Source organism: Benincasa hispida, unplaced genomic scaffold (genome assembly GCF_027475165.1).
Source record: "Benincasa hispida cultivar pf3 unplaced genomic scaffold, pf3_genome.v1.1 HicScf111, whole genome shotgun sequence".
NCBI lineage: Eukaryota > Viridiplantae > Streptophyta > Magnoliopsida > Cucurbitales > Cucurbitaceae > Benincasa > Benincasa hispida.
In genome coordinates this window covers 31,823-56,344 of record NW_028325422.1, presented here as the reverse complement: position 1 = coordinate 56,344, position 24,522 = coordinate 31,823, and the positions used below count along the sequence as shown (strand labels likewise).

The 24,522-nt window shown below is 36.9% G+C and overlaps 1 protein-coding gene and 1 long non-coding RNA gene across 7 annotated transcripts in view; one reads left to right on the top strand and one right to left on the bottom strand.

The window, feature by feature from the left end:
• The window catches only part of LOC120080533 (cysteine and histidine-rich domain-containing protein RAR1), a 34,790-nt gene extending 10,636 nt beyond the window's left edge, over positions 1-24,154 (top strand). For 4 of the 6 annotated variants that reach the window (XM_039035223.2, XM_039035220.2, XM_039035225.2 and 1 more), the window contains one exon: positions 8,349-8,547. The gene's annotated coding sequence lies outside the window, so the exon portion shown is untranslated. Of the gene's footprint in view, positions 1-8,348; positions 8,548-19,630; positions 19,938-23,923 lie in introns of those variants that run through there. The other 2 variants (XM_090308861.1, XM_090308860.1) reach the window with 2 other exon arrangements.
• Positions 15,796-18,414, bottom strand: LOC120080534 (uncharacterized). The gene is made up of 2 exons (XR_005482542.2): positions 16,107-18,414; positions 15,796-15,967 (listed from the first exon to the last, which is right to left on the bottom strand). It is a non-coding gene; the product is annotated as an uncharacterized LOC120080534 (long non-coding RNA).
• Positions 24,155-24,522: the final 368 nt, after the last annotated feature.

The window sequence follows — 24,522 nt, the reverse complement described above, 5'->3', positions numbered from 1 at the left end:
AAGAGGTCTCTTAAAGTTTGGCAATGTGAGTATGGGTAATGTCTCCATGGCATTCTTCTATTTTTCAAAAGCTTCAGTTGCTTGATCATTCCATTGGTCGTTCCATTAACTACCTAAACCTTGGGTAGACTAAGAGATGTGATAATACTACCATGACCTGAAAATCCCCTTAGCAGGTTGTATATTCAGAGGAATCAACCATTCAATCATTGCTCATAATTTCTCCAAATCATCCTTGATGCCATCCTTTGAAATCGAGTGCCCAGATACACCCAATTTTCTCTTTTACACATTGCACTTATTTCGATTAGCGTATAGTTTGTTTTCCCCCAAAAATTTCGATTAGCGTATAGTTTGTTTTCCCCCAAGTGCTTCCAATACTCATCAAGATTCTAACGGTAGACTAATATATCATAAAACAACACTAAGTGGAACTTATACAAAAACGGTCGGAAAACTCGATTTATCAAAGATTGAAAGGTGGATGGAGCATTGAATAACCAAAAAGGCATCACCATGAACTAGTAGTGACCCTCATGAGTTTTGGTTGTCGTTTTCTCTACATCTACAAGGTGTACCCTGATTAAATGGTAACTGGACTTCAAGTCAATCTTGGAGAATGCCTTGCTTTGTATTTTTCAGACGATTCCTCTACAATTGAAATATGAAATTTATCAGGAACCGTCACATTATTTGATGACCTATAATCCACGCAGATCCTCCATCCACCATCCTTTTTCTTACTAATAAGACTAGGCTCGAATATGAGTTGACACTTGGCCATATAATCCCTGCTCTCAACATTCGATCAACTAGTCTTTCAATCTCCATCTTCTAAGCATAAATGTTCGGAGCTATGTAGGTGTCGTTAGTTCTACCTAACTCGAAACAAACAATATTTGTAAAGCTCGAACAACAACCTAAACTAACTCATAATTAAAGTGGAAGTAAGAGGTCGATCCACAGGGAAAGGTTATTTAATCTTTTCCTTAACCAAAGTTAACTGTGAAAGCTATAAAATGGGGGTTTTTTATTAAGACAAGAAACTTGCTATAGATCAAAAGATAAAGGATAATTGTAAATGTATTTAGAACAATCTTGCTTCTAATCCAAGTTAGACGTTCAATAAAATTTTTATCATTGAATTCTACAAATTTAATTCACAATTGGATTAAGCTCGCAACTACTTACTTACCTAGATTAAACTAGTCTCTACAAAGGCGGACAACTAGCATTAACCTAGTCAAGAGAGCATCCTAATCATTAACTAAGGTTGGATAGCCTTAACCCTAATCAATCTACATACTTCTACCTCTATTGGGTTCAATAGCAGCCATATAGAAGAGAAAACACGCGCATTAAGTTTTAGGGTTCAATTGCGTCGATTAATTGTCAAGCTAGCTTACTCAATTAACCGAATTTTCTTCAAATTTAGTAATTAGTGCATCCTAGGATAGCCATTAAACACATAATTACTATTGCCTCTTGTAGATCTTGGCCAGACATTCTATCGAACATATTAAAAGCAACGCATTCAATCATGAGTGTGACAAAACCAAACATCTAGACTAAACATGTTCAAGATATAGATCATTCAACATGCTTCAAGAATTAAAAACAGATTCAAAAATCTCAAATCAGATTGCAAATGATAAAGACAAGTAGAAAACTCAAAAGAATTGCAACTCTTGAAATATAAACAAGATTGATTACTTCACAAATCCATAGACAAATTCATGAAGAATTACAAACTGTTGATTACAATCCAAAAAGAAATCAAAATTGTGTGTTGCGCGCGGACAATCGCGTCAAAATCCGGAGCGTTGCAATGCTGCCCTATTTTGCAGCAAAAGTAAGCTTTCTCTCTTCAAGCATTGCTTGACGCTTCTAGGGTTGTGACGCTAGAGCTTGATGGCATTTTGGTAACTTATCTGATTTTCTTCAACTTTGTTGACTTTCTTGGTCATTTTTTATCCTCTTTGGCCCAATTTCTTGGAATGACTCCTAATTGCCTCCAGTACCGTTTTACCTACAAAATGAGTGTTAAAAGCAAATAATCAACACGATTTTGGAGGAATTAACATAGAAAATATGTCTTTTAAAGACCTAACAAAACACCCCTAACTTAACTCTTGATTGTCCCGAGCAAGTCTAAACTAGAAATATGCATACAGTCAATAAAAACATGAATATTAATCGTGCATTCATTCGGAGAAGTCATTCAAAAATGTTAATATTTTCATGTTGTTTACACAAAAATTTGATTCGTAGCTCTCTTTTCAACAATCAAGCAAGCGAATGATACAAATGGGCAATTAAACTTTTAAAATTTTTCTAACAAAGAATTGAAACCTATTTTTGAAAAGAAAATGTCTTTTTCTTGTAAAACCATAAAAGAAGAGACTACTCAGTTTTAGTTTATTTAAAGGCTAAAGCTAGTAGAAAGGCTATATCCAACTCTCAATTCCTCTTTACCCTACACTGACTTGGTTATTGGTCTAAAGTATACCCATCTTGCAAAAAAGAGACAATTCTAGGACAAGGGCACCTTAAACTCACGCACCCAAAATGTAATTGACATTTCTTTTACCTAGAGGGCTAGCTTTCACACTCACACTGTAGGGAACCTATTGCTCTTTTTTCGCGGGTCCTAACTAACACGATGGAGGTAGCTCTTTTCACCTCTATCCATGCACACACACATTAGTGAAGATTAAGATAAATAAGCAAGTTTGCTCCTTTTTTTTTGTGCTAGCAATTTCTAAAACACTAGGCCCTTTTTTTGTCCTCTTTGTCTAGACTTATCTCTAAAACAAGATAGTTTATCTTAGACCAAAATTTGTCCTATCGGGGTAACAAAGAAAATTAAGTGGGTATGACGTTTCTAAGAGTTTTGAGATTCTAAAAAAATCTAAATACTAAGTATTTGATTTTTTTATGAAGTTAAAAGGAAAAGAAAGTTTCTTATGAAAAATGAGTTAAAAAAATTTTGTTAGAAAAGATTTTAAAAAGCCTAGAATTTGATTTGTATCATTGCTTGAGAGAATGTGTCATCAAAGTTCATTGATAAGAATCAAAAGATTGAGACAAACAAATGATCCATGACAAATAAAATGAATGTAATTCTTGAATGAATGAACATACTTAGGAATGAATCATGTGTTAAAGCAAAAATGAGTCATTTAAGAGGAAAAATGGCAAGATCATAATATCGTGTTTCTTTAGAGAATAAAAAAAATATTCCATAGAAATGTGTAAGAGCCTAATCAAGATATATTTAATCAAGATCATAAAATCCACATAACCCGAGCTCAGGTGCTCAAGGGTTCCAGACATGCAAATATCATAAAGCAAAAATTTTGTAAGGTTCATTTTTACAACCTTGATAAAAGGTGTTAACATGCAATGTACCCCACTCCCAACTTAAAAATTAAACATTGTCCTCAATGTTTATAAAAATATGATAAAAGCGAGAAGATAAAAAAAAGGGAACAGAAAACTCCCCTGATTTTGCGCAATGGGTGGTGGTAGGAATTTTTCTTTGTTTTGTTCTTTTGTTGTTCTTTTCCTGTATCAAATTTTTGCTTTTTCTTTAATTTTGTTGTTCCTACAAAAAAGAGAAGAAAAGCAAAAGAAAGGAAAAGAAAAGCTACAAGAAAAGAAGAAAGTTAGTCTAAAATTTTCTAATCATAGAAAGCTAATAAAAGAAAGCAAGAAAATGAAAATGAAAAATGAAAAATAGGGCAAAAATGAAGAAGATATCGGGAAACATATATGACCAATGTCAGTTCGAGTTAGTTGAGTCAGGCTCTCGCTGGAGGTCGTACTGAAAACCTATGCTGGCGTAGTAGAGACGGTCTCTTTCGCTCATGAAATCGACAGTACTTTGCATACGCCTAACACGGCGAGCGGTTTCGCGGTTCACCCTTAAGGCTTCAGTGGCGGTTCTAAAGGCTTGCTCTCCTAATGTGTCACCACTATCGGGTTGCTCATAGGGATGACTGGAAAGTTCTACCCTAAGTGGTTCCTCTCTAAAATGTTCATCTTCCCCACCTAGCTCTTCTTCTTCTTGTTCGTGGAGTTCCTCAACTCCACGGCCTCGGAAGGCTGAGATGAACGTTTTAGAAATTGGAGCTTTACGCCCCATACATTCCTTATTTCTGGTATTTCTACCCCGGACCTCTGACACAACAAAGTTATTAAGCAAGGGTGTCTAAGGCTACCCGTTGTAGAACATTGTCCACATCGTCGGATGGAAGCGTGAATAACTCTCCCTACGTTAATGGACATACCCTGAATGAGATAATAGAGAAGTTTAGCTCTATCTCGGGTCACATCGGTCAGTCTAAGTACATGCATCAATCTGGAACATACAAAAGCATGCTAGATTTGACCTACAACAGACATATCTGTAGATCTAAACCTAACTGCAACCCCACTAGAATGTGCCCACTGAGCTCCTTGCCCACAGAGGGCTTCTATAATCTCTTGTTCGTCTAGTGGTTGAGATAGAAATTGTCCATACTCGTCATCAAATTGAGCTAGACCGAAGGTTTCGTTAATTCTAGAGGAAGAGAAAGAGACTCTAACACCTCTCACTAATGAGACATCTCTGTCGAGGTTAATGTTGGCGTAAAATTCTCTTACTAAAGGAACGACAACCTCACCAGGATTAGCTACTAGAGTTTCCCATCCTCTCTCCGTATTTTGGAAGTGATTTGAGGATAGAAGTTTGGCTCTAAGGTTAAAGCTCTTTTTGATACTAGGTTCCTAAGAACTACCACTTGATGGTATCTACTCTCAGCTCCTTCAGAAACAAACCTAGGGTTATTAGACTCGGGTTGTGGAGGAGAATCCATACCACTGAAATTGACAATACTCTTTCCCTTCTTAGGCTTAAGACCCATGAAGAATATTCTAAGGAAAGTTCACAAAATAGGGGTTAAAACCTAAAAGAATCCTAATTCACTATTCTAATAGATTTTTCAATCAAAATAATCACACACTACTATTCGATTTAGAAACCTGCAAACAGAAACAATCCCAAGCATTTTATTTCTAATAATCCAAGATTCAACAAAAAAAAAAAAAAAAAAAACACAATCATTTCTTCCAAGCAAGTCATGCATCCATTAAGCAAATCTCAAATTCTCATCAAGCAAAACTCATATACTCGTCAAGTAGAACTCAAATACAAATCAAGATAATCATCAAAGAGTTTAAACAAAAAGGAATTCATTACCTTGGTTTGGTTGAAGCCTTTGCTTGAGAGGAAGAGAAAAAGCCCTAAGAATGGGTATTTTGGTGAAAAACCCAAAAATTTGGAGGAAATCCTTGAAAAGTGATCGGATTTGAACGAAAAGTTGCTTGGATTTGGAGTTGGGAATGAAAATCGATGAGGGGTAGGAAGAAATTTGCGAGAAATTAAGTTTGAGAAGAGGGATTCGAATTTGGGCATTCCTTCGAATGACAAAAACTGCTTTAAATCGAGTTTCTGTCTCGCAGCATCGCGACGCTACTTACAGAGTGTTGCGACGTTGTGCCCTAATTTTTTTTTTTTTTAATAGAAACTAAGACTATCCTAGCTTTATTAAGAACAAAGAAGTAAAAATCAAATCAACAACTAAAACTAATTCTAAAAAGAAAGAAAATGAAAATTAAAAATCTAAAAGAAAACATGTTTTATTTTTGACACGGCTACCTCCAGGAGGAGCAAAATTTTAACTTTGATTGTTCAATGCGACCCATCTTTTACACTTATCAAGGTACATAAAAATTTTCATACTTCTCCGGTCCTTTCTTAGATGAATCTATATAGCCTGGAAGATGAGAGAACTCACCCTTTTACGAGAACCAAACAGGTCGAATTTGGGTTTTCTAGTATTTGGTCAAAAAAAAAAAGCAAAAGAAAGAATCAAAATACTCAATTGACCCAAAAGAGTCGAAAGAAAGAAAAGACTGACAACAAACTCTGATTCATAAGGAAAATATGAGCAATAATCAAAGATATAAGAAATACTAGGACAAAGTACGGTTTTAGGCTTTGAAGCCTCTAACTGTTTTACCTGAGATTCCTTATGGTGTGGTGCGGGCTCATTATCCCTACTTACTTGCTTTGAACATGGCGTGGGATAAACATCATCTTCATTGTCGATCCAGGAAAACTCTTCAATTAGATTGACTTTAGTGCCACAGACGACGGGTGGCTCTAAATGGTTCTCCAATGTCAGCATGGAGTGTGCAAGCTCAGGAGTTTGATAGACCTCAACTGGCACGGGGGCTTGAGTCTTCAGGTGAAACTTAATTGAATCCTACTCACAATCAGAAAAACCATTAGCAAGTTCACACATTTCTAAATCCAACGTCTTACCTTGATAGGAATTTCAAAGAACCGGCGACTCTATTGGATTATCGTCCTTCACCACTTAACTTGGTATTCTTAGAAAATGTATCTTCCCAAGACTCTTCGACTCTCCTAAACGAATCGGTATTCTAGGCAACGAGGTCACACAGATTCTGAATGTCGGCTCTGACTTCATGTCTGAAATAAAACCTATTATGCTGGAAACTCGATGGTTCTTTAGAAAGATAAGATTCTTCTTGCACAAACTCACAAGAGCAGTAAGAAAGTTCATCAACTAAATTTTCTGAGGAATTACCTATACTGGTAGAAGGAGAAGACATCAATGATGGAGTTCGGTCGGGCTTATCCCAAATTGGTTAGTATTCGCGTTCAGGACCACGTGGAACTTGTATCTATTCAGTAAGCAAAACTCGAACAAGGGAGGTTAGTCATTTGTTTCACTCTTAAGCTTATTAAATTCGTTTACCTCTTGTGCTCTTCGATGGGCTGCATACTTCACTTGAAGCTCGTAGTAGATGTTCATATCCGCCATATTAAAACAAGTAGACACAAAAAGAAGAAAATATTTATGGTGTTTTAAAGTTTGCTAGTCAAATTTTGCTAAGAAAAAGATAAAATGGTCAACCATTTCCTCGGTAACAGTGCCATTTTGTTCGGAGCTAAGTAGGTGTCATTAGTTCTATGTAACCCGAAACAAACAATATTTGTAAAGCTTGAACAACTACCTAAACTAGTTAGTAATTAAAGTGGAAGTAAGAGGTCGATCCACGGGGAAAGATTATTTAATCTTTACCTTAACCAAGCTTAACTATGAAAGGTATAAAACGGAAATTTTTGATTAAGACAAGAAACTTGCTAAAAGATCAAAAGATAAAGGATAATTGTAAACGAATTTAGAACAATCTTTCTTCTAATCCAAGTTAGACGTTCAATGCAATTCCGATAATTGAATTTTACAAATTTAATTCACAATCGGATTAAGCTCGCAACTACCTACTTAACTAGATTAAACTAATCTCTACAAAGGCGGACAACTAGTATTAACCTAGTCAAGAGAGCGTCCTAATCATTAACTAAGGTTGGATAGAACCCTAATCAATCTACATGCTTCTACCTCTATTGGGTTCGATAACGGCCATATAGAAAAGAACCCGCACATTAAGTTTGTCGTGAGATGATCTGGAATTGTTTGTGTGGGGGAGTCTTACATTACCAATCTAAGGAGATCGATCGAGTTTATGACTTTTTGGCGGGGTTGAATTCTAAGTTTGACGTGGTACGGAGTCGGATACTGGGAACTCGTCTGATACCGTCCCTGATGGAAGTTTGCTTTGAAGTCGCCTTGAGGAAGACAAGTTCAGTGCTACGAATAATGCATTGGTTTCATAGACAGACTTTGCTGCATTTTAAGCGTCAGGTCCTGGCAGTGATAAGAAAAACGGTAAGCCAACTCCGGTATGTGAACACTGTAAAAAAACCCTGACACACTAAAGATCAATGCTGAAAGTTGCATGGTCGTCCACCGAATGGTAAATGACGTCAGTCAGGTTCCGGACGAGCATTGGTAGGTGAATCGGCAACTGGAGGCCCTCAACTTCAGAATCAGGAAACCAATCAGAGTAACTCTAGTACGGTGGGTGTAAGTGCAATTGCTCAATCAAGTACTCTTTAATCTTTTGGTCTTGTTAGTATAACTAGTAGCAAGCCGTGGATTCTAGATTCAAGGGCTACAACAGATCACTTGACTGGTTCCTCCAACCAGTTTCTTTTATATCAACCAAGTGCTGGGAATGAGAGGATCAGAATCGCTAATGGGTCCCTTGCCCCTGTAGTCGGAAAAGGTCGTTTGTCACCCTTTGAGGGTTTGATTCTTCAAGATATGCTGCATGTGCCTAAAATTTCTTATAATCTGTTATCTGTTAGTAAGATTACAAGGGATTTGAGATGTCGAGTTACTTTCTCACCCAATGCTGTTATTTTTCAGGACCTGAACTCGGGGACGATGATTGGCACTGGCCGGCATGATGGAGGCTCTATTTCCTCACTGAAGATGCTTCATCTAGGATATGTGATAGGACTAGTTTACTTTCATCTTGTTTTTCTACTTCTGAAACTGATTATATATTATGACACTATCGTCTTGGACATCCTAGTTTTCATTATATGAAATATTTATTTCCTCATTTGTTTGGCAATGTTAATCTTTCTAACTTAAATTGTGATGTGTGTCCAAGCTAAATAACCTTATGCCTCATTAAAACCTCAACCTTATAAGCCTTCCAAACCATTCACCCTCTTCCATACGCTATGTTTGGGGTCCGTCACCTGTTACTATCACCACTGGCAAACGGTGGTAACCTTCGTTGATGACCATACTAGGTTGACTTGGGTTTTTCTTCTTACCGAAAAGTCTGAAGTCACTTCGGTTTTCAAACAGTTCTACAGTTCTATAGAAACCCGGTTCAATGCAAAATTTGCTATCCTTCAAAGTGACAATGGTTGTGAGTTTTTTAATAATTCCTTTAGGGAATTCTTAGTCTCTAAAGGAATTGTTCATCAGAGTTCGTGTGCATATACTCCCTAATGGAGTAGCCGAACGGAAAAACCATCATCTTGTCGAAGTTGCTTGATCCCTTATGTTGTCAACTTCTCTTCCGTCCTATTTATGGGGAGATGCTGTTCTGACAGCAGCTCATTTGATAAATCGAATGCCTTCCCGGGTCTTAAAATTCCAAACTCCCTTAGACTGTTTCAAAGAGTCCTATCTTGTTAACTGACTTATCCCTGATGTTCTACTTCGGGTGTTTGAGTGTGTTGTGTTCGTCTATACCCATGGTCCTAATCGAACTAAGTTTACCCCCCAGAGGTGTCTTTGTGAGATACACTCTTCATCAATGTGGGTACAAATGTTACCATCCTTCTTTCTGAAAATATTTTGTCTCAATAGATGTGACATTTTTTGAGGATCAACTCTTCTTTCCCAATAGTTCTCTTTAGGGGGAGAGCACTAGTGAAGAAACTAATTGGGGTCAAAGTCTGTCGATCTTACTTGAACCTATTCCTAATATAAGTATCAATGAACCCATTCTGCCTACCGAACAAGTCCCATGGATCACGTACTATAAGGAGGAATCTTAGAATGGAAATAGTGCCGCCTGTTACTTCTTCGGCTCCAGTCCATGAGTCAGAACGGGTGTTAGTTCCAGGTACTAGTAATCCTATTCTTGACAGTGGTAACATTTATGTTGAAACTGATGCTTGTGTTGAAAATGATGTGAGTAAAGATAGAGAAGACAATGGCAACACTAATGACTGTACCGAGAACGATGTGACTGATACAAGTGATGGTAGTTGTGAAAAAACCTGTTCCAGCAGAGAACATTAGAAGGTAAGGGAGATACTTTAGAAGATAAGACACATGGAGGCTGAATGCAGTGGGGAGTCAGAGGAGAAGAAAGACCATGATGCCTCTCTTGACTTCCCTATTCCCTGAAGAAAGACCATGATGAATAGCGCCGCCTGTTACTTCTTCGGCTCCAGTCCATGAGTCAGAATGGGTGTTAGTTCCAGGTACTAGTAATCCTATTCCTGACAGTGGTAACATTTATGTTGAAACTGATGCTTGTGTTGAAAATGATGTGAGTAAAGACAGAGAAGACAATGGCAACACTAATGACTGTACCGAGAACGATGTGACTGATACAAGTGATGGTAGTTGTGAAAAAACCTGTTCCAGCAGAGAACATTATTGAAGGTAAGGGAGATACTTCAGAAGATAAGACACATGGAGGCTGAATGCAGTGGGGAGTCAGAGGAGAAGAAAGACCATGATGCCTCTCTTGACTTCCCTATTCCCTGAAGAAAGACCATGATGCCTCTTTTGACCTTCCTATTGCCTTAAGGAAAGGTACGAGGTCGTGTACGAAATATCCACTACAGAGTTACTTGTCTTATAGTAACTTGTCTCCCGTGTTCAAAGCCCTCACTACGAGCTTAGACACAGTTACAATACCAAACAATATACATACAATAATGGAGATTCCTGAATGGAGAGCTGCAGTCATGGAGGAAATGGAGGCACTTGAGAAAAACAACACTTGGGACCAGGTTACTCTTCCAAAGGGACACAAAGCAGTTGGATGCAAATGGGTGTTCACCGTTAAATATAGGCATTATGGAACAATTGATAGGTACAAGGCCCGATTAGTTACCAGAGGCTTCACTCAGACCTTCAGAATAGATTACTCCGAGACGTTCTCACCTGTAGCAAAGTTGAACACAGTACATGTTCTTCTCTCAGTTGTGGTTAATAAGGGCTAGGCTCTTCACCAGTTTGATGTGAAGAGTGCCTTCCTTAATGGAGAGTTAGAAGAAGAAGTGTACATGAGTCCTCCCCCAGGGTTCAAGAAATAGTTCAATCATCGAGTATGTAGACTAAGGAAGTCCTTGTTGGGTTGAAACAGTCTCCGAGACAAGAGTATAGTCAGAGACACTCATATCACGCCCTCTTTACAAAGAAATTAGTATCAGGAAAAATTGCAGTTTTTTTTTTGAAAGGAAACGGCCTTTATTAATCAATAAGATTTAGTACAAGAGATGTGTACTTGGAAATAAAGACGAATACAAAGAACCAAACAAGAAACCAAAGGATCAGTAGGCGCACCCGGGCATCTCAACTAGGTTGACACCCCCATATCACCCTCATCATATCCAACAAAAATGATGAGCCTTTAAAGGCTAGCAAAAAGATAATACTAATGAGAAAAGACAAGGAAAAGCTTCACAAATAGAAGTTGCAACGAACTAAGCTGCAAAGAACTTAAAAATACATCAAGGAAATTAAAAATAGTTGAGAATACAAAGGAAAAATAATCTGCTGCCACTTCCAACGGATCTTCAACTAAGCTTCCATTTGTAAGAACGCCTGCCAATTTGAGCTTATGTCTTGCAAGGAGTAGGCTTCAAAACATTTAGAAAGGGAGCACCAAAAAGAAGCGTTGAGTTTTGCTGCCTCAAAATGAGCAAACCAAGGAGTTTCCTTCCCATTGAGCACTCTTTGGTTTCTTTCAAACCAGATTTCAACCAACACTGCTTTCACCCCATTAATCATAGTAAATTAGAGTATTTCTTTAGAGATGGACCAAAAAGTAGTTGTTGCACATTGCTTCTAAATGAATTATCGAAGACCCAAGAGGTGTTGAAGCAATTGAGGAAATCTTTCCAGCAATTAAAGGCAAAACAGTAGTTGAAGAATAGGTGCTGAAGGTCTTCTTCAGTTGATTTACAAAGGACACACCAATTGGGGGAGATATAGTAGTAGGGCAACTTTCGTTGCAGCACCGAGGAACAATTTAGGGCTCCAAAAAGCATTATCCATAATGTTATATTAACTCGCCTAGGGTTGTTGGTCTTCCAAAGACCCTTTTGACGACTGGCTGAAATTGGTGGGGTCAAAGAAAGGTGATTAACCAGTGATTTAACTAAGAAAGAGCCATTATTTTCAAGGGACCAAAGGCGAGTATCTTCCCTATTGATTAATTTTTACTTAACCAACAATGCTAGTATGGATTGGAACTCTAGAATCTCATCATCTTTTAGGACTCTTCTGAAGTTGAGTGTCCATGAAGAGGTGTGAGAATCCCAAAAGTTTGATACTGAACCATTGGGATGGGTAGTTAAAGCCAAAAAGGGAAGGGAATCTGTCTTTTAGATGAGAAGAATCCAGCCAAGGGTCTTGCGAAAATGCAATTCTGGTTCCATTTCCCAATTTAAAAGCTACCAAATTCTCAACATTCAACCAAGATCTTGAAATACTTATCCAAGGGCTTCGAAGACTGCAATGAACCTTGTTGGAAGTGTGCCAACCAAATTGGCTGCTACCATGGATGCTTGTAATAACTTGACTCCACAGGGAGGGTTGCTCGTTCACATATCGCCAGCCCCATTTGGCTAATAAAGCCAAATTTTTAACTTTCAAGCCTCCTAGCTCGAGACCCCCATCTGCTTGCTTTTTAGAGACTAGCTCCCACTTTGCTAAATGGTTTACCTTTCCCCCTTTATAGCCTTCCCAAAAGAAGTTTTTGATGGTCCTTTCTATGGCTGAAATCACTTTCTCAGGCATAAAAAAAAAAAAAAGGACATGTAGTAGGTTGGGAGGTTGTAAAGGACTGATTTGCACAAAGTAGCTCTTCCACCTCTTGATAAGTTGTATCTTCTCCACTTGTCAAGTTTTTTGTGTACTTTATCTTTGACCGGCTGCCAAAAAGCCAATTTCTTTAGATGCCTCCCAAGAGGGAGGCCCAAATATAAGACAGGAAGGTGTGCTAGTTGACAATTCAGCCTTAAAGCTACTGCCCTCAGCTTTGAATCTTCAATATTTAACCCACAAATGACAGATTTTTCCCAATTAACTTTTTGAACGGAGCACCATTCAAACAAAATAATGGATTTTCTTGAAAAATTGCAGTTTTGATTGTGTATGTAGATGGTATTGTCATTTCAGGTGATAATGCTTCAGAAATTGACCGATTGAAAAGGAAAATGGTTGAGGAATTTGAAATCAAGGACCTTGAAAAATTGAGGTACTTTCTCAGATGGAAGTGGCTCGATTGAAAGAAGGGATTTCGGTTTCTCAACGAAAATATACTCTGGATTTGCTTAAGGAGATGGGTATGATAGACTGTAAACCAGTGGACACTCCTATGACAGTTAATGCTAAACCCAATAACTTGAGTAACAGTACTCCGGTTAATAAGGAAAGATATCAGCGGCTTGTTGGGAAGCTAATCTATCTCTCCCATACCAGATCAGATATTGCGTATGCGGTCAGTGTAGTTAGTTAGTTCATGTAGTCTCCTTACAAAGAACATATGAGAGCAGCATCCTGAGGTATTTAAAAATATCTTCGATAGAGGATTGATATTCAGGAAGTCCGACAGACGGTGCATCGAGGTATACACGGATGCAGATTGGGCAGGCTCTGTGGTAGACAGAAAGTCGACATCAGGATACTGTACCTTCGTATGGGGTAACCTTGTTACACGGAAGAGTAAGAAACAAAGAGTTGTTGTCAGAAGTAGTGCCGATGCTAAATACAGGGCCATGAGTCTGGGGATATGTGAGGGAATTTGGCAGGAAAATGTCCTAAGTGATCTCGATCAACGTCATGATGGTCCTATGAAACTCTATTGTGATAACAAAACCGCAATAAGTATCGCAAACAACCCAGTACAACATGACAGAACGAAGCATGTGGAGATTGATAGACATTTCATCAAGGAGAGACTTGACAGTAACAACATTTGTATTCTCTATATTCTTTTCAGTCAACAAATTGTAGATGTTCTGACGAATGGGCTTCCCAGACAGTTTTTTGACTCTTGTATTAGCAAGTTGGGCCTCATTAATATCTATGCCCCAACCTGAGGGGAGTGTTGAAAATAGGGTTTTAACTCTAGGGGCATTTTTGTCTTTTTACTATACTCTAGGGTTTCCCTCTTTTCTATTTAAGCATGTAACCTCTGTGTATCCTATGTATCAAAAATTATAATAAGAAACTTCTATACCGTGGTTTTTTCTCCCTATACTAGGGTTTTTCTACGTAAACCTCTGTGTGCATCTTTTCTCTCTATTTTCTTTCTTTTTCATCACCTTTTATCAATTAAACCAAAGATTTCTAAATCTCCAATATTTCAAACTCAAATTTAAATCCACCAATTGAATTAAATCCAAATTTTAAATCTTGAACACCTAATTTAAATTGGATCATCTTAGTCTCAATAATTCGATTTTAGCCTCAACGCTCAACATAACACCCAAATAATTTAAAATTAAATTAAAATAATTTAAGATTTTAAATAAAGATCTTCTGAGGTTCTTTCCAAGAATTAGAGTCAAATCGCTACGTTGCTCCTTTTTTGAGTTCAAGAGCAAACTCGATCCTTTCCATGGATTGGGATCCAACCATTATAATTTTAGAAGATTTAAAAATACAAAATAAATTCTCTAATAAGTAAAACCTTTTAATGCTCCAACTCCTAATCATTGCCCGTTATTTGCTTATCATCAAGGGTCTATAGTATGTGGATAAGGCTAAGTGTCTTATCTTGATAGTACTATGGATATGACACACTTTGTAATTGTTAAAAACAATTTGATCAAAATCGTTCATGTGGATAAAAGTGAGTGAGGGTATCATATACAAAGAGTTTGAATATGATTAGATTGTGGAATATTTAATCTCTTCGTAAATTCCTTAATTGATCAAATTAATATTTCATAAGAGTAACTTGAGCTTAATCCTGAGTGAGTTATAAACTTTTGTCTATGAGTGGAGATGTCCAAAAATCCCACAAGAACCCACCCCGAACAGGATGGAGAATCCCCTAATACGAGAATGGGGAAGTGGGGAATTTCTTTTCCCGTTTACCATTTAGGGCCGAGGATGGGGGTTATATTCCCCGCCTCCGACCCCATGTCTCGCCTCGCCCCAACTTTTATCTATAATTTAAAGATCTTATTACTTTTAACTCCTTAAATGTTGTAATATTTAAGATAGAACTATAATGTTCTAATTCCATCGCTAAGAATGGCAGTACAAGAAGGGTTGACTACAGAAGACAATGCTAAGAATGGAATAGAGAAGTGGGGACGGGGAGAGGGAAGACTTCCCCGTCCTTGCCCCACCTCGCGAGCATCTCTACTTCTAAGGACTCGTCTTTTAATTTGCATGAGTGAGAGTGACCTGAGTTACCTCAATATACTCACCATTTTGGAGACTTGATAAAAAAACAAGAAGCTGTGAACTCCAGAAAGGAAAGAAAGGGAAACTAGAAAATTAAGACGAAATTCATTCTTTCTCAGAGGATAGTAGATGAGTAGTTCCCATAAGTGCTGACTCCAAGAGTTAAACAATGAAACTTCACCCTCTTACTAACCCGAAAGGAACTTGATTTATGATTGAATTTACAATCCACCTATTTCAAACAATTATTCTACAAAGATGTGCTTGTTTTTTTCCATCATTGTAACCCTATGTAAAATAGAAGGAAAACTTTGATTGCATTGTCTTCGACATCAAATGCACATGTCACATGCGCATTCTCCAAATCAGAAAAGGCCAAATGCATATTTGGGAAAGTATTTAACCCACAAACATCACTCACCGAACGCCATCCAATCCACTCAATCAGTGGATGGCCACAATCAAGTCATGAGGAGAAATCCATCCTTGAAGGTCATGGTGGTTCTCTTTAGGTTGAATCTCATTGAATCTTCTTTACCGTTGCTAACCTTAATTCTAAAACGGTTAAGATCACTTTTCTTACTCTTAAAACCACTTCAAAATATGCTTTTCATCAATCAAAATCAATTTTGATGATACAAAAGTTGCATTTAAAAGTTTATTGTGTGATTAAATACATGTTTTAAAATGATTTTAAACATGATCAAAGGAACAATCTCAAAATCACTCTAGAGTAAAACTTACATCACAATAAGTTTCATACTGAGTGACAACCATACATATTTTCGATGCAAGCTGATGATAATTGTAGCTGAAATTCCCTACAGAAGAGATTTGCATAATTCCGCAATGCACAAATCCTATCAAAAGATGAAAAAACTATAATAAATTAGAGATCATTATTCCACAATGCACAAATCCATCAAAAGATGAAAAAACCTACAATAAAATTGAAACTTGTGGAAGTAAGAAAAAGATGAACATGAAATGAATATATACATCACTCAATCAAACTGCCGGGGCAACAACAGGACTCTCATTTGCCATCATATCAAAGGACAATTTATAAGGGACATGCCAATCACTGAGACCGCACAATATGAGCATCAGGGAAGAACATGTCAAGTACATAGTTTCCAAAGATAAAGAATGTTATGTTGCTGAATATATAATATATATTGTAACATTGGAGTTATCATAAAAGGTTAAGACATGCAAACATCGAAATGCAGAAGCAGCACGCTGCTTCATTCATTTGTATATATGCTGATGAAGGTAACTTGATTTGCACAGTTGTTTCTCCTGTTCATAAGTCACAAGGAAATGAATGCCAGAATCAGATATGACCAACCGATCAATCCTCCAAAGCCCTCATAGAAACACAAGGTTGTATTACAAAAATAAGTCAAATAAAGTTCTTGGTAAACTTCCCATATTACTTATTATGAGATGTTCATCTCTGAAGTAAATAGATTAGCTTCGCAAAGCTTCTGGTAGTTTAATTAATGTTGGAAGGAAGATGAAGAATGCAGAAATATCCAATATATGTATATGTCTAGAGTGAGAGATTTAACTGAACAGGAAAGAAAAAACTATCTGAAACAGAATATTAAAACATACATCTAAAATAAGGCTACTGCTAGGCCCCACCAATATTGTATCAATACAAGAGGTTTAAAATGGTAATGTCCGAGGAGGCAAGTTAGTTATGACTATGAGAGCGTATGGAGATTTACTGTTGGGAACAAGGATTGAGGAATGCTGTAGCTGGTCGTTTGTGTCCGCAGTTTATTAGGTGGGGAGTAATAATATGCTGAGGGTAGTATTTTCATTTTCCATGTTTTCAGTATTCAAGTCTGAGAGATACTCAGCCTCAACCCTTTTTCGAAGGGCTGAGAGACTGTATTGCCTTGGGGCTTTTTCCCTATCTTAAATATCAATAATTGTAAAGGAATATCTTACAAAAGCAATCAACCTGGGAAGATTAGGAAATAGCATAGAAGTTGCAGGAAAGGATGGAAATAACAGATAGGGAAACCGGAAGTACTAAGTAGGATGTTAAGAAGTTACTGAAAATGGAAGAGACTCTTGCAATATTGTCAAAGGATGCAGAACGGTTGAATGTGAAAGCCTAGCAGAGCAGCAGCAATGAACATCGAAAAACACTCAAAAAAGAGTGACACTTTGGCTACAGAGATGGAGATGCAGATGAACAAAAATTCAGGGTCTACCATGGTAGAAGAGTCGAGTAGGGGACCAAAGAGGCAAAGAAGTTCGTAGAATCACCACAATTGGTGCAGGAGATATCATTGATTGAAACAACGAACGAGATCAAAGAGGGAGGATACAATTGGAGCAAGTTCAAGATGGTTGAGATGACAGTGTTCAATGTAACAGATCTAAATTTGTGGTTATTTAGAGTGAACAAGTATTTTCAAATTCATAAGTTAACTGAGTCGGAGTTATTCGTTTTGAAGGTGTAAGGTATACATATAAAGCAGTGGAGTTGAAGGTAGGCGAGTTGACAACATGATTGTGGAAAGTTTCTTCCCTCTAGACTTGAGAGGTGAGGACATTGAGCTCAAAATGCAATAGTTATACCTAAGGAGTTATGGAAGTGGATTGGCGAGCGTTGACCATGAAGGTGAAAGCAAGGGAGTGTGAGGTAACATTAAAGAGGGACTCGAGTTTGACTAGAGCACAAGCGACATTGAAGAGGATGGCTAAAACATGGGAGGGCAAAACTCATGTAACATCTCAAATTTTTAGGTAATTTTTAATTTAATTATCTTAAATTATTTGGGTGTTATGTTGAGCGTTGAGGCTAAAATCGAATTATTGAGACTAAGATGATCCAATTTAAATTAGGTGTTCAAGATTTAAAATTTGGATTTAATTCAATTGGTGGATTTAAATTTGAGTTTGAAATATTGGAGATTTAGAAATCTTTGGTTTAATTGATAAAAGGTGATGAAAAAGAAAGAAAATAGAGAGAAAAGATGCACACAGAGGTTTACGTAGAAAAACCCTAGTATAGGGAGAAAAAACCACGGTATAGAAGTTTCTTATTATAATTTTTGATACATAGGATACACAGAGGTTACATGCTTAAATAGAAAAGAGGGTGAAGTTTCATTGTTTAACTCTTGGAGTCAGCACTTATGGGAACTACTCATCTACTATCCTCTGAGAAAGAATGAATTTCGTCTTAATTTTCTAGTTTCCCTTTCTTTCCTTTCTGGAGTTCACAGCTTCTTGTTTTTTTATCAAGTCTCCAAAATGGTGAGTATATTGAGGTAACTCAGGTCACTCTCACTCATGCAAATTAAAAGACGAGTCCTTAGAAGTAGAGATGCTCGCGAGGTGGGGCAAGGACGGGGAAGTCTTCCCTCTCCCCGTCCCCACTTCTCTATTCCATTCTTAGCATTGTCTTCTGTAGTCAACCCTTCTTGTACTGCCATTCTTAGCGATGGAATTAGAACATTATAGTTCTATCTTAAATATTACAACATTTAAGGAGTTAAAAGTAATAAGATCTTTAAATTATAGATAAAAGTTGGGGCGAGGCGAGACATGGGGTCGGAGGCGGGGAATATAACCCCCATCCTCGGCCCTAAATGGTAAACGGGAAAAGAAATTCCCCACTTCCCCATTCTCGTATTAGGGGATTCTCCATCCTGTTCGGGGTGGGTTCTTGTGGGATTTTTGGACATCTCCACTCATAGACAAAAGTTTATAACTCACTCAGGATTAAGCTCAAGTTACTCTTATGAAATATTAATTTGATCAATTAAGGAATTTACGAAGAGATTAAATATTCCACAATCTAATCATATTCAAACTCTTTGTATATGATACCCTCACTCACTTTTATCCACATGAACGATTTTGATCAAATTGTTTTTAACAATTACAAAGTGTGTCATATCCATAGTACTATCAAGATAAGACACTTAGCCTTATCCACATACTATAGACCCTTGATGATAAGCAAATAACGGGCAATGATTAGGAGTTGGAGCATTAAAAGGTTTTACTTATTAGAGAATTTATTTTGTATTTTTAAATCTTCTAAAATTATAATGGTTGGATCCCAATCCATGGAAAGGATCGAGTTTGCTCTTGAACTCAAAAAAGGAGCAACGTAGCGATTTGACTCTAATTCTTGGAAAGAACCTCAGAAGATCTTTATTTAAAATCTTAGGAAACACTTGGAAAAGTGGAGTAGGTCGAATTTGATTGAACTACTATAAAAATTACGATATCTTCTTTTTAACTCTTTTCTTCTTAATTTTGTAATTAATTTTAGTTGCATGCTCTAAATTATTTTTTCTTAATCATTTGAGATTGATTAATTTATTGTTCCATACCTTTTTTTTCTTTTTTTCTTTTCTTTTTTATCAATCTTATTATTTAACAGTAATTAGGATTTTTATTAATTTATTTAATAAATTAAAGAGTCTAATTGGCTTAATTTGAGCCTACTTAAGAAAAAGTGCAATAAAATCTTATTCACCCCTCAGGCTTGCCATACCGATCCAACAAGATCATCCTCGAGGAATTTGACATCATCTACATGTCTATCTTAAAAATGTAAAACCATAGGAGGTAGTATAAAAACGCTCTTTAAGTGGATACTATCATAAGAGACCTTCTTGCTCAATCACACACATCATACTTGTGATAGCATGCAAGCGTACGTATCACAGTAATAAATTTTGAATGTGGTATCATCCTTAGAGATTGGTGTTGTGAGAATTTTTTGTAAGCTATTGTTATGTACTTGCTAATTTTATTTGGATAATAAAAAAAAAAATGTTTGTTGTTGAAGTTATGTAAAACAATAAAATAGATCTAACATTTCAATGGGAAAATGATACCAGGGTGTCGTTCCATTATGAATTTCTAAACCGTTATTAACAAATGAATCAATTAATTAGATCGAATGAGCCTAGAAGTCTAAATTTAGGATATCTTTTATCAAGCTTAATCCCATCTAGCATGAATGTACCAATTTGAATTTCTTTTGAATGGTTACAACAATGTCGCGTTAAGATCTTTCAATTTCAGCTCCTATTATTGTTTAATCATTTTCATGCATTAGCAAATTAGTTTAATCACTTAGATCCAACTAAATTTCTCTTCAAAAGCAAAAAAATCAACCTAGAATAGAATTGTTTAATGACCAATCAAACAAAAGAATTTGCATAGAGAGATTAAAATCCAATCGTCATATAATTGATCCGAATGTTAATAATTAGTTCATTGTGAATTCATAACATGAACAACAACCTAGAAATAAGAGGATTAGGTACTCATGATTGTCAAAATGATAGATCTAATACGGAAATTTGTCATGGAAAGCAAGAAAGAAGGATAAATACTAAATCGATCTCCCTTCACCGTCACCGTGTTGCAATCTTTATCTCTTAACTCTCATCATTGAGCTGCTGATCGATCTCCAACAACGACTCTCTTGCTCAGACGTCTCTATTCTCTTTTAGGTAGAAATCCCAATGAAAAACTCTTGTCTATCAATCATTAGAAAACCTATTTTTAAAGAAGTTGTCTGTAACTATTCGACCCCCTAGGACTCAAGTTAGATCGTTACTAAACACATGCATGCATGAAATTTAAAACGACATCCTTTTATAGTGAAATAAATGCTAAATAAATAAACGGAACTCAAAATACTTTCATTAAATTTAGATAATAAAAACATACGATAGGGTACCCATAAATCATAAATGATAATAAATAGGTCTGAAAACAAATCTTAATAGTAAGTTTCAAACATCAAATTGAAAGTTGAAAAACATGGAAAGAAATCTAAATATCATGAGCGAAAGCATAAAACTGGTCCTTAGTGGCTCGTTCAAGGATTCCTCTTGTCATTCGCCAGCGCATCCTTGCCCTTACCTGAAACATAAACATGAGAAAGGGTGAGTATAAAATACTCAGTAAGTAACTCCACTACTGAGTCAAGCTAGGCGTCTATGTCCTCTAGATGCCTACCTCTGGTGGAACATAAAATTTCTCTAGTCCTCATGGGACACATACATACATGCAAAACTAGTTTCTATCCTACTGTAGTTAAATATGCCTACTACCTCTAGTGAATCCCGAAGGAAACACAATATCTGGTGAGTCCTGAAGGAAACACAATCTGGTGAATCTCGAAGGAAACACAATATCTGGGGAATCCCGAAGGAAACACAATATGGTGAATCCCGAAAGAAACACAATATGGTGAATCCCGAAGGAAATACAATATCTGGTGAATCTCGAAGGAAACACAATATCTGGTGAATCTCGAAGGAAACACAATATCTGGTGAATCCCGAAGAAAACACAATATCTAGTAAATCCCGAAGGAAACACAATATCTGGTAGGTATCTAACTAATCAGTAATGACACTATTACAGTCTCAACATCACAATTATTACAATATGGTTTTATAACATGCATATGCACCTCTATATCATGGCTATACAGCATGCATATACGCCTCTATATCCTCATATCAAATACACCCTTAGTGAATCAAGTATCACCTCTTACTAGCATGCAAGTCTCTACGTGCACAAATAGTTTAAGATTCTCATACAAGAACATATATCAGTACTATAATATCCATCTATCATGTTATCGTTCTGTCATAATATTCATCTATCATGCTGGCATATATCTAGTGTCTGGCCCGTGGGCAGTTCCAGTAGTAAGATTACTTACTTTGATATTAGGTTGAACCAAAAAGCAATTGAATCTTTGTGAAATTCTTGAATCTTTAATTGATTCAAATATTTGAGCAATTAACCCTTTCTAATCTCTACAATCTTTGAATTAAATCCTAGTACGTAAACTAAAAAAAAAATTAACCTTTAAGTTCACACCTAAGCGTTTAATCACGCCAAAATCAGCAACAAAACTTAATAACTTAATTTGTATAAATTACATTCGAACTGAACAAGTCACAAAGCCCCAAACCTTACCAAAATTCTTGCCGAAATCACCTTCACTCTGCTTAACAGCATGCTAACGACCGTTTAAACTCCTTCAAACTTTCAAATTCAACCTCCAAAATCACGATTGAAATGATAATTAAACTCGTTATTTATTAGGTATTCAAGATCCTCAACAAAACCATAAAAATCAATTAGATCTTATCCCAAAACTACGAACTTCATGACGACATTCGACAGAGGACAACAACTGGAAGAGAGGAGGACCAACGACGAGCAGATCCGACGACGTGAAGGCCGGAGTGGCACGATTGCAACTTGACGGAGGAAAGGATGTGGACGTCGGCGGTGCAGCAGTCGAAGTTCGTCTAAACTAGAGAGAAAGTGAGAAAGTGGGGAATGTGCCAATGGTGATCATCCGGACATATGGCTTGTTGGGAAGACACCTTGGGCTTCAAGAAAGTGAGATGGATGCACAAGAAGACATGCAATTTTAAGCATTATGTGTTGGCTAAGGAAGAGGAAGACACCTTGGATTGCGATGGTGTGAAGGTTGCGTTAATAGTGTGGGAAAAAGACACTTGGACATGCGGCCAAGCAGGAGGTGTCGGTCTTGGAGAGATTTTGGACGCCTATAAATAGGGCCAAGGACTTCTCTTCAGATCATAACTCAAATTCTCTTCAAATGACATTAAAAAGAGTGTAGAAGGCTGATTGTGAAGAAACTATGTGTTGATGAAAGTCGCATGCGTTGGTAGCAAAACCATGCGTCGGTCATAAAGTTCCAAGAGGAGGATATATTGTCGGACAGTGAAGTCTGGAAGTAGCATCAACTTGGGACGAGGATATCTTCTAGCATACTCGTGCGTTTGGCAATTCCAAAGCCACTTGAAAGCTCTGAGAGTCTAGTTTTCAGGGTAGGACTGTCGGAGAAGAAGCTCTAAGGAATCGAGCTGGAGAATGAGGAAAAGACAGAAGGGTTGAGCTGTCGGGTAAGCTTGGGCCAGTCTTGATGTTTAGAGCATGTTTTTAGAATGGAGTATCTCGAGATAAGGCTTAGAACTATGAGTAATTTGAGCTTTAAATTAAATCTGGATCTTAGGGTTCAAAAGGGAGCCTGAGGTAACCAAGGAACTTCTAGAGAGAGAGGTTCCTAAACGACCATGGTGAGTGACTAAATAATTACAATGTTTTAAAGAAACCATGTTTTAAAGATAGATTATTCTCATGCTAGCTAGTTTTACAAAGTAATTTCTAAGCAAACCATGAGTTATGTTTTAAACGCATGCCATGTATGAAAGTTTATGAAAAACTATTTATGTGTGTTTAAATACACCAAACATGTGTTAATATCTTTAAAGACATGTTTTCTATGCGTTATGTTTTACATACTTTAAAGAGAAAGTCATTTTATGACTAGTTTTACTTGAAACTTGATCCCGAAGAAAATTTGAGAAGGTATCCGAGCAGCTCGATACTGAAGGACAAGTTTTAAGAAGGTAACTGAGCAATAGTACCTAAGGTATGACGATACTTAGTATGGCCACATGCACGCAGGTAGTTAAAGTCAAAGATTGAACAAAAGGGTTCTCTTGACTAGTAGTTGACGTTGGGATTAAACCACAACAAGGTTATTCTCAACTAAGGAACAATTTTAATGTTTTCTGATAAAAACAGCTTTATATGCTTTATGCTTGGAAAATGTTTATACTGCAGTACAAGGTTGTTGTAGAAATTTATATTTCAGTTTAATCTCTTTATTGAGACTTTCGCATGAGAATCAGTTTTCTTTCTTAAGTCACTCACTGGGCTAGCAAGCTCACCCCGTTTTCAAATGTTTTCCTTTCCCTCAGGTAGCGCAGTCAAATCCCGGGAGGTAGCTCTATATCTGCTCTGCCACTAAAGGACAAAGATATATTAAACTATCTGTTAGGTGGTTACTGTAAATATTGAACACATGTGACAGTTGTTCATATAAGGACTAATGTTTTGGGCATTGGGACTTGTGAAACTAGTAATGTAATCTCTCTAAATATGTTGTGTGTTTAAACTTAATGTATTTGGCCTAAGAGGCATCCGCTGTATATGAGTTGCATGTTGGTAGCAGAGTTATTTTCCGTTAGAGTTATTAGGCAATAAGTGTCAACAAAAGGGTTGATAACTGCTGCAGTCATGTCCTCTCCTAGGCTCAGATAGTAGTTTGGGACGAGGTGTGACAAGAGGTTTTTGTTTCCTACGTGATTCACCAGAGATTGGTGTCTTCTATGGGATTCACGAGATGTTAGTGATCTTCTTTGAGATTTCACCAGAGGTTTGTGGGTACATCTCACCAATGGTAGGCCGGGTTAAATTATTCACTAGATGATCATCCATGATAAGTAAAGGTTTTTGCATGTCTCATTAGAATGTTGCATTTATTAGACATAAATGCTTAGCATCCCAGTAATGAGTT